The following is a 12,040-nucleotide window of genomic DNA, read 5'->3' as shown; positions in this document are numbered from 1 at the left end:
TTCACGGTTCTAACCTTCCAACCTACTACAGTAGTGATCAGATACAGTAAACCTGTCTAACTTCCAACCCTACTACAGTAGTGATCAGATTACTTTAACAACCGGTCTAACCTTCCAACCCTTTACGTAGTGATAGTAACATCAAACCGGTCTAACTTCCAACCCTGACTACAGTAGAGTGATCAAGATACATACAACATGTCTAACCTTCCAACCCTACTACTAGTAGTGATCAGTAACATAAACCGGTCTAACCTTCCACCCTACTACAGTATAGATTCAGATACAATACACCGGTCTAACCTTCCAACCCTACTAAGTAGTGTCGGATACATACACCGGTCTAACCTTCCAACCCTACTACTGTAGTGATCAGATTACATAAACGCTGGGTCTCACCTTGCCTGCGACTGACACCACTTCATTTATACTTTTAGCCATGTGTACTGCCTCAAACATTTTTCAATTCACTTACTCTTCCACAACATCAGAAGCTCAAACTCAGTCAATAGACCAGGACAGAGCAAGTTTGCTGACCCGCAGGTTGAGGTTCTTCAAGCAGTGTGGTCAACAGTAAAATCTACTTACAATTCCAGTTCCCCCCATAAAACATTACACCCCTCTTGTTTCACAATGTCTGAAGTTTTCCTTTATTTGATTCAAAACAGCAGATAACAAAAAAATAAATAAAACACAATACCATTAGGAGCATAAACTTTTAAAAACAAAATTAAAAAAACAATAAACCCACTTATTGACTATATAAAACCAGTCCCTTTGCAATCTCTGTTGTATGATACCACAGTCACCCCTAAGCCTGAGGGAAAACAGATGGCCCAAGACCCAGCACTAAATTAAGTAACCAGACTGAGTGAAAATGCATAGCCCCAATCCCTACCACATTCCCCCAGTGCACCTCATTATCTCATCACTATGTGTCTCCTGGTGAGAAAAACTAATTAGCTATTTTTCTGTTCTTATTGTCTAGATACCCAACCCTCTTGATTCCTGTCCTTTCCCCATTAATTTGAGAGAACCACCCTTAGTACACTCCATATAGAAAGAGGCGGAAAAAAATAGAAAAAAAGCAGAAGATACCAAAAGAAGAAAAGAGCACACCTATCAAAAGGCCCATGATCTCCTCATTTATTTAATTTTCTCTAACTGACTCACGTTTCCACTTACCTTTAATTTGTTGCTGCTGTGACGAGCAGAGTAACGATTTCCTCCAAGCGAAACCGCGTCACTTCTCACTCAACTGTGCTAACCTCACCATCTTCCTGTTACATCCAGTGTGACCGTCACAAACTTTTCACACAGGAAATAAAAATCTGCCAATTTGACAATTTCCCAAATGGTCTGATCAATGACCCATTTACTCCTCTAGATCTGGATAATGATAGAGTTGGTCCAGATACAATAAGAACAGCTATACTATAAATAAACATAAGAAAAGAAAACGTCCATATCGTCCTCGCTGCTCTCTCAACTGAGGCCCGACCTCCCCTGACTCCCTTCTACACTCCGGTCACACTCCGCCACTTGCACCCCAGTCACTCGTTACCATGGCATTCCTCAGACTACCTGGGAGCATTAGCTCCACGATGACCCCGCTCCTGTACCCCAGACCTCATACTGGGGGCACTCTGCACCCAGTGTCTGAGGAAATGGCATTTCAAATATATCATATCAACATTCACAATGTATTATATAGCCCTGTCGCTACATCAGCTGATATTCAACAGTTGCTGTACATTAAACCGCAGCCTAATCCTCCAAAACAGCAAGGAATGCAGGTGTAGAAGCCAATGGCTTTAGGAACAAACTCCTAGAGAGGCCAAAACCTGGAAGAAACCTAGAGAGACCAGGCTGATGAGGAACCAGGCTGTTTTCACATCATTCGAAGACGCAGGAGCGGTAGAGATTACTTTAATGATCGGCCTATTGGAAAAGCAACATAGATTGTACTCCTGAGGTGCCGGCCCCTTCTGAAACTACTGATGAATTATTTATTATTTGACGCCTAAATACCTGGTCATTTAATGAATTTGCATCTTGGCCATGTTCTGTTGATAATCTGTACAAGGCTTGATTTGTTCAGAGGACAAACCTTCACAGAGAACAAACTGATAATCTTTCGACAGAATAAGATTCATTAAACCAGGCCAGAACTATTCCGTGTAGACCAATTTGGGTCTTCCAATCTCTCCAAAAGGACAATGTCTGATCGATGCGTATCAAAAGCAGCACTAAGCGTCTTAGGAGGCCGAGAACAGATGCAGAGCTCTCGGTCTGACGCCTTAAAGGTCTTTACCGACCTTCACCAAGTGCAGTCTCAGTGCTATGATCAGTGGGTCTAAAATCACAGAGACTGAGCCTTTTCGTATACATTGTTTGTCTTTCAGGAAAGAGCAGTGGAGTGAGCTGCGTAACATGGCTTTTTCTTTCAGATCCATCACTTACCTTCTACAAACAATTTTTTTCAGGCTGCATAACATTCCCTAAAACTAAGTACCAGTTGCAACTCCGTGCTCAAACAACGGACAACTTGTTCCTCAGCAACAGGGTGCTTGTGGCTGCTCTACGCTGTCGGCCCACCTGCGCCCTACATCAGTCGGCCCAGGGCGTTACGAGGACCAACATGACAGACACACATCCCATACGCACATAATCATAACACCTATTAAATACGGAAAGCAAGCATAGCAAATACGACAAATAAAAACAAAATAATGCCAACTTTACCCACACTCAAAACCACCTGTGCTACCCGACTAGATAATGCCAACTATTACTAGTCTGTCTGTCATTACTGACTTTAACGATAACTCCAATAAGTCTGCTCCGGTGAGTTCCAAAACATAAACACTGTCCACGAAAAGAAAAACTAACCTGTTTCAGACCGGGTGTTTTGCAACCCAATGGGACAATCTAATTGTACATGCAATCTTCCAACACCATATAACTTCAGCGCTCCATAGCTCATTGGGTATTTAAACGGCGGGTACGATTTCGAAATCGTTACCCTTGTTGACGGGAGAAAAAGGTCCCTAACCTTGATTAAGAGTGGGCCGTAGCAGTATCGGACGTGTGTTTGTCTGTCTTGTCCCGTGTAAATAGTCCTCGTAGTTTTTCCGTTATACATTCGTCATATTTTTATTCACGTTTTCATTAGGAAACTGAACTGATCATTCCTACATTTCGCCTCACCCAATGTTGGTTACGGGACCTGCTATTTATTATCTCAGAACCGTAACCCCATCAGAAGCCTAGCCAGATAACTAGTACTAGCTAGTAGTCGCAGTTTAGCCACAGCTGCGTGTTCTTCCACCCTTAACTCGTGACACAGCAGCTTCAGCTTGAGCCAAATACCCTGCCGAGTCTGCAAGCGCCGATATTCACCAGACGTGCATATAGGGACTGCTTTTTCTTCTACCAAAACACAAGAAGATACACTAGAAGAACAGACACTGGACATTACACGTATCACACAGCTAGCTAGCCGCACTCGAGTGGCTCTAATGATAATAAAGAAAGAATAAGGGCTTAACCACTCATAGATACAACAAGAAGACAAGCACAGTTCAGCTTGAGCTAGCCTCGAGCTAGGGCCCCATCTGGTCCGGGCTTGCCGACAGAGGTCTACCAGCGAATTTTGGGCTACAAATACTCTCTTTTGCCAATTGGACTGGACCTTTTTTTTGTCCGACACATGAGCTCCTGCAACCATCACTGGTCATATCAGCTACAAGCTAATTTAGCCGCCTCATTTTTGGCCGGCTTAGCAGCTTTACCTTCTGCCCAGAAAACCAGCCCTGTATTAGCCACCCCCGGGCCATGGGATATTAACTCACCAATTTACCAGTCATCGGACTGTCTCTTCGACAACAACAGCCGAGAATCCTGACCGTAATCCAATAGAGCCGACTACTTCTGATCCGCAAGCTAGCAATATAAGCAGACAAATAGCGCAAGAATAAGACAAGCAACTTGCCACGAGCGTAGCACAGTTAGCATAACACCAATATTCAATTCACAAATCCTCAGTATTTCCGCCATCGCCATCCGGCTTGGTTCTCTTGTCGACACGACACGTCTGAGCAGACCCCTCCGTCTGAGCAGCCACCCCCCGGAAGACATATATATAGACCAGCGTGCTTAGAATAGATGGAGCCTCCCTGCTCCAATAAAACATAACGGCTAGCACAACATGGAACCTATTGATTCACTTGGCTACATGCTGCTGCCTGCTCTGAACTGTCCATGTTAATTCACCGGATAAAACTCCATTTCTGTTTATTTGTGTTTTATCTGTGGCTCTGTGCTTTAACCAGGATTCTGTTTGTAGTTAAGTCCGACCCTCTCAGCCTGAGTCGTCGCCATTTTTACCTGATTGTTGCTGTGTTAGACTAGCACCCTGTTATTGCTGCTGTTGATCTTACCTGTTGTTTTAGCGTAGCGTCTCCAATTCAATGAACCTGCAATCACTTTATTGTCTATGTATGTCTCTCTCAAATATCAATATGCCTTGCATTACGTTAGTTCAGGCTAGTTTTTCGTTATCTGATTTTGGTTTGCAATGACCCCGTGTTTCCACTCTCCGTACCGTCATGATACCTCCTTGTTCCCCACCCCCCCACATGCGGTGAACCTCACCACATTGAGCCACATGTCCAGAGATACAACCTTCTATCATCACCCCAGGTGCCTGGAACTTGCCCTCCGCAAATGTACACACGAATGGCCCAACAACAATACCCCTGTCTGCACATCATATGCAGAATCTATTCTACCACGCCCATTAAATCTGCTCCTTTTATATTCTTTGTCCCCAACGCTCTGAGGCGACCAGTTTTGATAGCCTTTAGCCGCACCCTCATCCTACTACTCCTTGTTCTCGGTGATGGAGGTAAACCCAGGCCTGCATGTCCCAGTCACCCTCCTTTGTTGAACTTCTAGTGATCGAAAAAAGCCTTAAAGAAAAGAACATAACAAATGAACAATGGTCAAACATCAGAAGCCAATCCTTCCACATAAGGTTTGCCTTACTCACCGCTTTAGCACACTGCTTGCCACCCTGTGTCTCTTGCCGTGTACCGAATCCTGGCTTAGGAAGGGCACCAAAAATTTCTGGAGAATATTCAATACCCAACTATAACCACTTTCCGTCGATAAGGAACTTGCCAAAGGGGAGGTTTGCAAGCTACTGACAGAGATAGCCCTGCCAAAGTATCGTTTTCTACTTTCCAGGTCTATGCCAACACAAACGTTCTACTTCTAATTTTAAAATTAATCTCTTCCAGAAATAAGTCTCTCACTGTTGCCGCTGTACCGGAACCCCCCTCGCTCCCAGCGTGTGCCCTGGACACCATCTGTGAATTGATCGCTCACCCATCCAGCTTTCAGGGTTTGTAATCATAGATAAAAGAGATAAACCAAATAAAACAAGAGGGAAATAAAATGCTTAAACACCCCGGCCGTCCTACATCCAAGCTTTATGCCCTCAATTCTACACAATCATCAAGGGACCACCAGGTACAACCTAATCACGTAAACAATGGGCACCCCCTAATAGCATTATCCTGACCAACCTGCCCATAATACACATATAATGCATGATCTTCAATCAAGATCTCCCAGCGATCACTGACTCAATTGCCATAGTATCCGCCACGGGGTCCGCCGGTTTCCATAACGACCCACCCCTCATCACTGTCAAACGCTCCCTAAACCACTTTCGGAGCAGGCCTTCTAATCGAACCCTGGCCCGGGTACCCTGGAGGATATTGGACCTCATCCGTTCAGTTAGGATCGCCTGTCATTCTTTAAAGTTACTTCCTTCACCATATTAGACAGCTATGCCTCGTTCCAAAAAATGCCAGTAACTAAGGAAAATCGATATAAGCGCCATAATGGTTCATCCAGACCTGACTGCCCTTTCGACCAGCACAAAAAACATCCTGTTGTGCGGAACTGCAATAGCATCGAGAGAGCCCCCCGCGATATGCACTGTTCAGGGAAGTCTGGAACCAAATACACGCAGTCAGTCAGGAAGGCAAAAGGCCAGCTTTTTCATAGCAGAAATTTTGGCATTCTGTAGCCATCTGATCACAAAAAAGTATCTGGGAAGAATATACTGTAAAAAGTCCATGGAAAAAAGAGCACCTATCCTCCAAGCTGCCCACTGCCACTGAGGCTTAGGTAACACGGGTTCACCACTTGAATAAGTCCGTTGATAATCGAAAACTTCAACAAACATTTTCAATGGCTGGGCCATGCCTTCCTCCTTGGCGGACTCCAACCTTGGCCAACAGCCCCGCCCCCCCCCCGCTGGCTACTCGGCCCAAGCCTCCGCCAGGCTTCTCCTGTACCCATATCCAGATAGCAGAATGTTCTGAAAGAGCTGGTAAAACCTGCAGACCCATACAAATCAGCTGGGCTTGACAATCTGGACCCCCTATTTCTGAAACTGGTCGCCAGCCATTGTCAGCACCCCACTGAAATTACCGGCACGTTCAACCTCTCCTTCGTATCACTCTGAGATCCCCAAGGATTGGAAGAGCTGCCCCGTCATCCCCCTCTTCAAAAGGTATAGGGAAGAACACCCTACCAAAATAGTTACCAAGTAACCTTATACTCCATCTGCGCCTGCCTATCGAAGATTCTCTCGAAAGACTCCAACGTCAACAAACTAGGGATCACTGACCATCTCGAATGGCCGCCACCGTTATCACCTTACTTCCGTGTGCAAGTGGACCGTCTGGATCGCGAGACCTTAGGGTCAGCGGTGCACCTCAGCACGCTCAAGGTATAATGACAGACATTAAATTCGATGATCTAACGCCATATTCGTATTAAAAGACATTCTGTGCAGCCGTCTTCATCGACCTGGCCAAGGCTTTCGACTCTTGTCATATGCACATATTCTGTATCGAGCAGACTCAGTTAGCCTTCGGTTTTTCATAATGACTCCCTTGGCCTGAGTTCACCAACTGACTTTGCTATGACGAGTTCAGTGTGTACATAATGCGGGAGGCGATCACTATGTTGTTCCGGTCCTCTGTGAGATAGTCTCCTTACGTTGGGTAACACAGGGTTCAAGTTTCGGGCCGACCTCTTTTCTCTGTGTATACAATCAATGATTTGGTTGCTCTTGCTCCGTGCGTCCTGATCACTCTACGCAGACGACTACCCTTCATATACTTCCGGCCCTTCCTTGGACACTGTGCTATCTAAACCTATCCCAAAGAGCTTCAATGCCATACAAACACTCCTTCCGTGGCCTCCGACTGCTCTTAAACGCTAGTAAAACCAAAAATGCATGTTTTCAAACCGTTCGCTGCCTGCACCGCATGCCCGACTAGCATCACCACCCTGGACGGTTCGACCTAGAATATGCGGACATCTGATAAGTACCTAGGGTATGGCTAGACTGCAAACTTCTCCTTCCAGACTCATATCAAAACATTCTCCAATCCAAAATCAAATCAAGAATCGGGCTTTCTATTCCGCAACCAAAGCCTCCTTCACTCACGCCGCCAAAAACTTTACCCTAGTAAAACTGACTATCCTACCGATCCTCGACTTCGCGATGTCATCTACAAAATAGCTTCCAATACTATACTCAAGAAACTGGATGAGTTTATCACAGTGCCATTCGTTTTGTTACTAAGCACCTATATACGACCCACCACTGCGACCTGTATGCCCTAGTCGGCTGGGCCTCGCTACATGTTCGTGTCGTTCAGACCCAACTGGCTTCCAGGTCATCTACAAGGCTATGCTAGGTAAAGTGCCGCCTTATCTCAGTTCACTGGTCCACGATGGCTACACCCACCCGCAGGCACACGCTGCAGCAGGTGTATCTCACTGATCATCCCTAAAGCCAAAAACCTATTTGGACGCCTTTCCTTCCAGTTCTCTTGCTGCCTGCGACTGGAACGAATTGCAAAAATCTCCTGAGTTGGAGACTTTTATCTCCCTCAACAACTTTAAAAATCTGCTATCGAGCATGCTAACCGATCGCTGCAGCATGTACATAGTCCATCTGTAAACTACCCACCCAATTACCTACCTCACCCCCATACTGCTTTTATTTATTTACTTTTCTGCTCTTTTGCACACCAGATATCTCTCTTGCACATGATCATCTTGATGATTTATCACTCCAGTGATTAATCTGCTAAAATTGTAATTATTCCGATTTATTGCCTACCTCATGCCTTTTGCACACATTGTATATAGATTCTCTTTTTTTTCTACCATGTTATGACTTGTTTATTGTTACTCCATGTGTAACTCTGTGTTGTCTGTTCACACTGCTTTATGCTTATCTTTGGCCAGGTCGCAGTTGCAAAATGAGAACTTGTTCTCAACTAGGCCTACCTGGTTAAATAAAGGTTGAAATAAAAATAAATAAATAAATAAAACATTCCTTTAAGAAGTACGCATGCTCAACCATACGATCAACAAGGCGCTCTTCTTTAAGAAAGTACGCCTGCTCAACCATCGATCAACAAGGCGCTCTTCTTAAGAAATACCACCACCGCTTTATTTCATTGTGACGCATAAGCAACATTCTTCATATCTACCTTCTCTCCTACGGCGACCAGAAAACTCCTCACATGACGGCAGCTTCAGTAACACACCTAAAGCCAGTCTGCCGAAGTTGAAGGGACGCGTCCCCATGTGGGTCGCCATCCCCGCCAAAACCAGGGAAATTTGACACGAAAACAATATACTTAATTCTACCAGAAAACTAACTAAAAATAATGATAACCTTTATCGTCATAGGAAGAAAAAATACAACAGAGAGAGACAGACACAGAGAGAGACAGACAAGAGGAGAGAGACAGAGAGAGAGACACAACAGAGAGAGAGAGAGACACAGCGAGGAGAGAGAGAGCCACAGAAAGAAGAGAACAGAAGAGGAGACAAGAACGAGAACCAGAGAGACACAGAGAGAGAGACACAAGACACAAGAGAGTGAGCCAGAGACAGAGGAGAGCACAGAGAAGAGAACACGGAGGACACCAGAGACGTGAACACAGAGCACAAGAGAGAGACAGACACCGGAGAGAGACAGAACGAGACACAGAAGGAGCCACAGAAAGAAGAGAGACAGACACCGAGAGAGAGGAGAGACGACGAGACACAAGAGCCACAGAAAGAGAGAGACAGACACAGCGAGGAGAGAGAAGAGAGACAGAACGGAGCCACAGAACAGAGAGGCCCGAAGATAGAGAGAGACAGACACCGAGAGAGAGAGACAGAACGAGACACAGAGAGCCACAGAAAGAGAGAGACAGACACCGAGAGAGAGAGAGACAGAACGAGACACAGAGAGCCTCAGAAAGAGAGCGACAGACACCGAGAGAGAGAGAGACAGAACGAGACACAGAGAGCCACAGAAAGAGAGAGACAGACACCGAGAGAGAGACTGCATCTGCGCTCCTCTCCATCAGCCCGTCCCCTCTCCCACATGCCCAGGCTTTCTGGCTGGCCACCCCTCAGCCAGGCTGAGTGCTCTCCCTCCAACACAGTAACACACACACAGAGACACACCTCTTCTCTTCTGTCCTTTCTTCTGTCTGTTTTCACTTTCAATATGGAATTATTTATCCTTTTTTTTCTGTGGGAGGATTTGAGTTAGCAAAGCTGTTGTCGTGTGAGGAGGAGAGGAACCGTTGAGGAGGAGTGGAGACATTCTGTTCATCAGTTTGCTGTGCCAGCAGGGTTTGCTGCTGAGRCGTGAGCTCACGTGTCACCTCTAAAAGGAGTCAGTGAGTGTGTGTGTGTGAGCGTGCACAGTTGATTCTGCTGACTGGCACATGGGATTGACTTTGATTCCTCCACCTGAACCCCTCTCCTGAGCTACCTGCTCTCACAGTCTCACGTCAGAATGAGACGTTCATCTTTGTTTCTCAAACGTAACATTTTGACATTGTTCCAAACGTAACATTTCAAAGTGTTTAAGATTAAGGTTAGGCATTAACTCCAAATGGTTACGGTAAGGGTTAACTTCTTATGGGCAGGTGGGAAGGTAGCATACCACCTGGCCAACATCCGGTGAAATTGCAGAGCGCGAAATTCAAACTACAGAATTATCAATATTTAACTTTCATAAAATCACAAGTGTAATACATCAAAATAAAGCTTAACTTCTTGTTAATCCAGCCGCTGTGTCAGATTTCAAAAAGGTTTACGGCGAAAGCACACCATGCAATTATCTGAGGACAGCGCCCCGCATACAAAACCATGAAAAACATATTTCAACCAGGCAGGTGCGACACGAAWGTCAGAAATAGCGATATAAGAAATTCCTTACCTTTGATGATCTTCTTCTGTTGGCACTCCAAAAGGTCCTAGTTACATCACAAATGGTCTTTTTGTTCGATAATGTCCTTCTTTATATCCATAAAAACTCAGTTTAGCTGGCGCGCTTCAGTCAATAATCCACCCAGTTTCCCTCCATCAAAATGCATACAAAATGAATCACAAACGTTACTAATAAACTTTTCCAAGCAAGTCAAACAACGTTTATAATCAAACTTTAGGTACCCTAATACGGAAATAAACGATACAAATTTAAGACGGAGAATCGTTATTGTCTTTACCGGAGAAAAATACCAAAGAACGCGCTCTCATTCACGCGCTTGGAATCACTACAGCCAAAATGGGAGCCACCTAGAAAAACTACAAATTTTGGATCATTTTTCCAAAAAACAGCCTGAACCAATTTTTTTCCTTATTTGTAAATGTATTTTTAATATTTAATTTTTTGGGTATTTTATTTTTTTCCATTTAAAAAAAAAAAACCTTTTTTTTTTTAGGGGTGGATCAGCTTAATATTGCGGAAAGAATGTTGCTTCCAATGTAATTGTCTGCATCATTTCCAATCCCCCATATTTTTTGGGGTAAATATATATATCCATACACGCATGCATACATATACACATATATACATACACATACCTATATAGACATACATACTTTTTTAAAGAATATACCTTTATTATTATTCCCCGCAACCCTACCACCGCTTCCCCCAATTGGAGTTAAACTAATAAACACTTCTGCTTTTACCTTCAATTTATACATCTTATACCTATTTTACAGACACAGTCTACTTTACAATAGTTCTCTCTTGTTTGTTCTTAGTCCTTCCTCTATTTCTGTTGTCCATCCAATTTTATTTCCACTTGTAACTGTGCTATTTCACAAAAGCTCCGCACCTATACACATTTCACAGATCCCGCATGCCTACATTGTTTATCCTGTTATTAGTCCCACCCTTCAGTTCCACTCAACCCCTCCCATCTATCTTCCAACATCATCCATTTCGGATTTTTATTTGCCATATATTTTTCAACTGTGCTGTGATGCTTCACAAAAGATTTGAACCTTCCTATTCTCATAGCTTCTACAGATTGTAAATTAAAAATAAACATTTTTGCTAAAATAATTATTATATTATTGATTGATTGACTATGGCTTTCAAATCCCCCCAATTTGCTATCTGTGCGTTAGTTCTAGGCAAATGTTGCAATTCTTCAGCCATTCCTGGACCTGTGACCAAAAACGAGCTACATATGGACAATACCAAAATAAATGATCTAATGACTCTGCCTCCTCACAACAGAATCTGCAGAGCTGGGAAGATTGTATACCCCATATATATAACATTCTATTAGTTGCAAGAATTTTGTACAGTAATTTAAATTGAAAAATTCGAAGTTTTGAATCCGGCGTTTGTTTCCGTATCAATTCAAAACCATGTGCCATGGAATGGGTACATCGAAAATCTCTTCCCAACTATTTTGCAATTTATATGGCACAGCTGTCAGTTTTTTGGTCCTTAAATGAAATTGGTATATGTTTTTATTTATCACACTTTCTTTAACCATTTATGTTCTTTAATACAGGGCCGACATACAAGTTCCTTACTTTTTTTCCCTTCTACTTGCCTCTTCCATTTTTGTGGTAATGCTGCAATTAATTGGTTGTAATTTGGGATTATTAATAAAAATTAGAGCAGACA

The 12,040-nt window shown here is 43.7% G+C and overlaps 1 pseudogene; it reads left to right on the top strand.

Moving 5' to 3' along the window:
• Positions 1-12,040, top strand: part of LOC111971775 (guanine nucleotide exchange factor DBS-like) — a 63,455-nt pseudogene that overhangs the window by 13,299 nt on the left and 38,116 nt on the right.

The sequence above is a fragment of the Salvelinus sp. IW2-2015 genome, linkage group LG2 (assembly GCF_002910315.2).
Source record: "Salvelinus sp. IW2-2015 linkage group LG2, ASM291031v2, whole genome shotgun sequence".
NCBI classification, from domain to species: Eukaryota; Metazoa; Chordata; class Actinopteri; order Salmoniformes; family Salmonidae; genus Salvelinus; species Salvelinus sp. IW2-2015.
The sequence above is the reverse complement of the archived record's forward strand: the minus strand, read 5'-3'. Positions and strand labels throughout refer to the sequence as shown.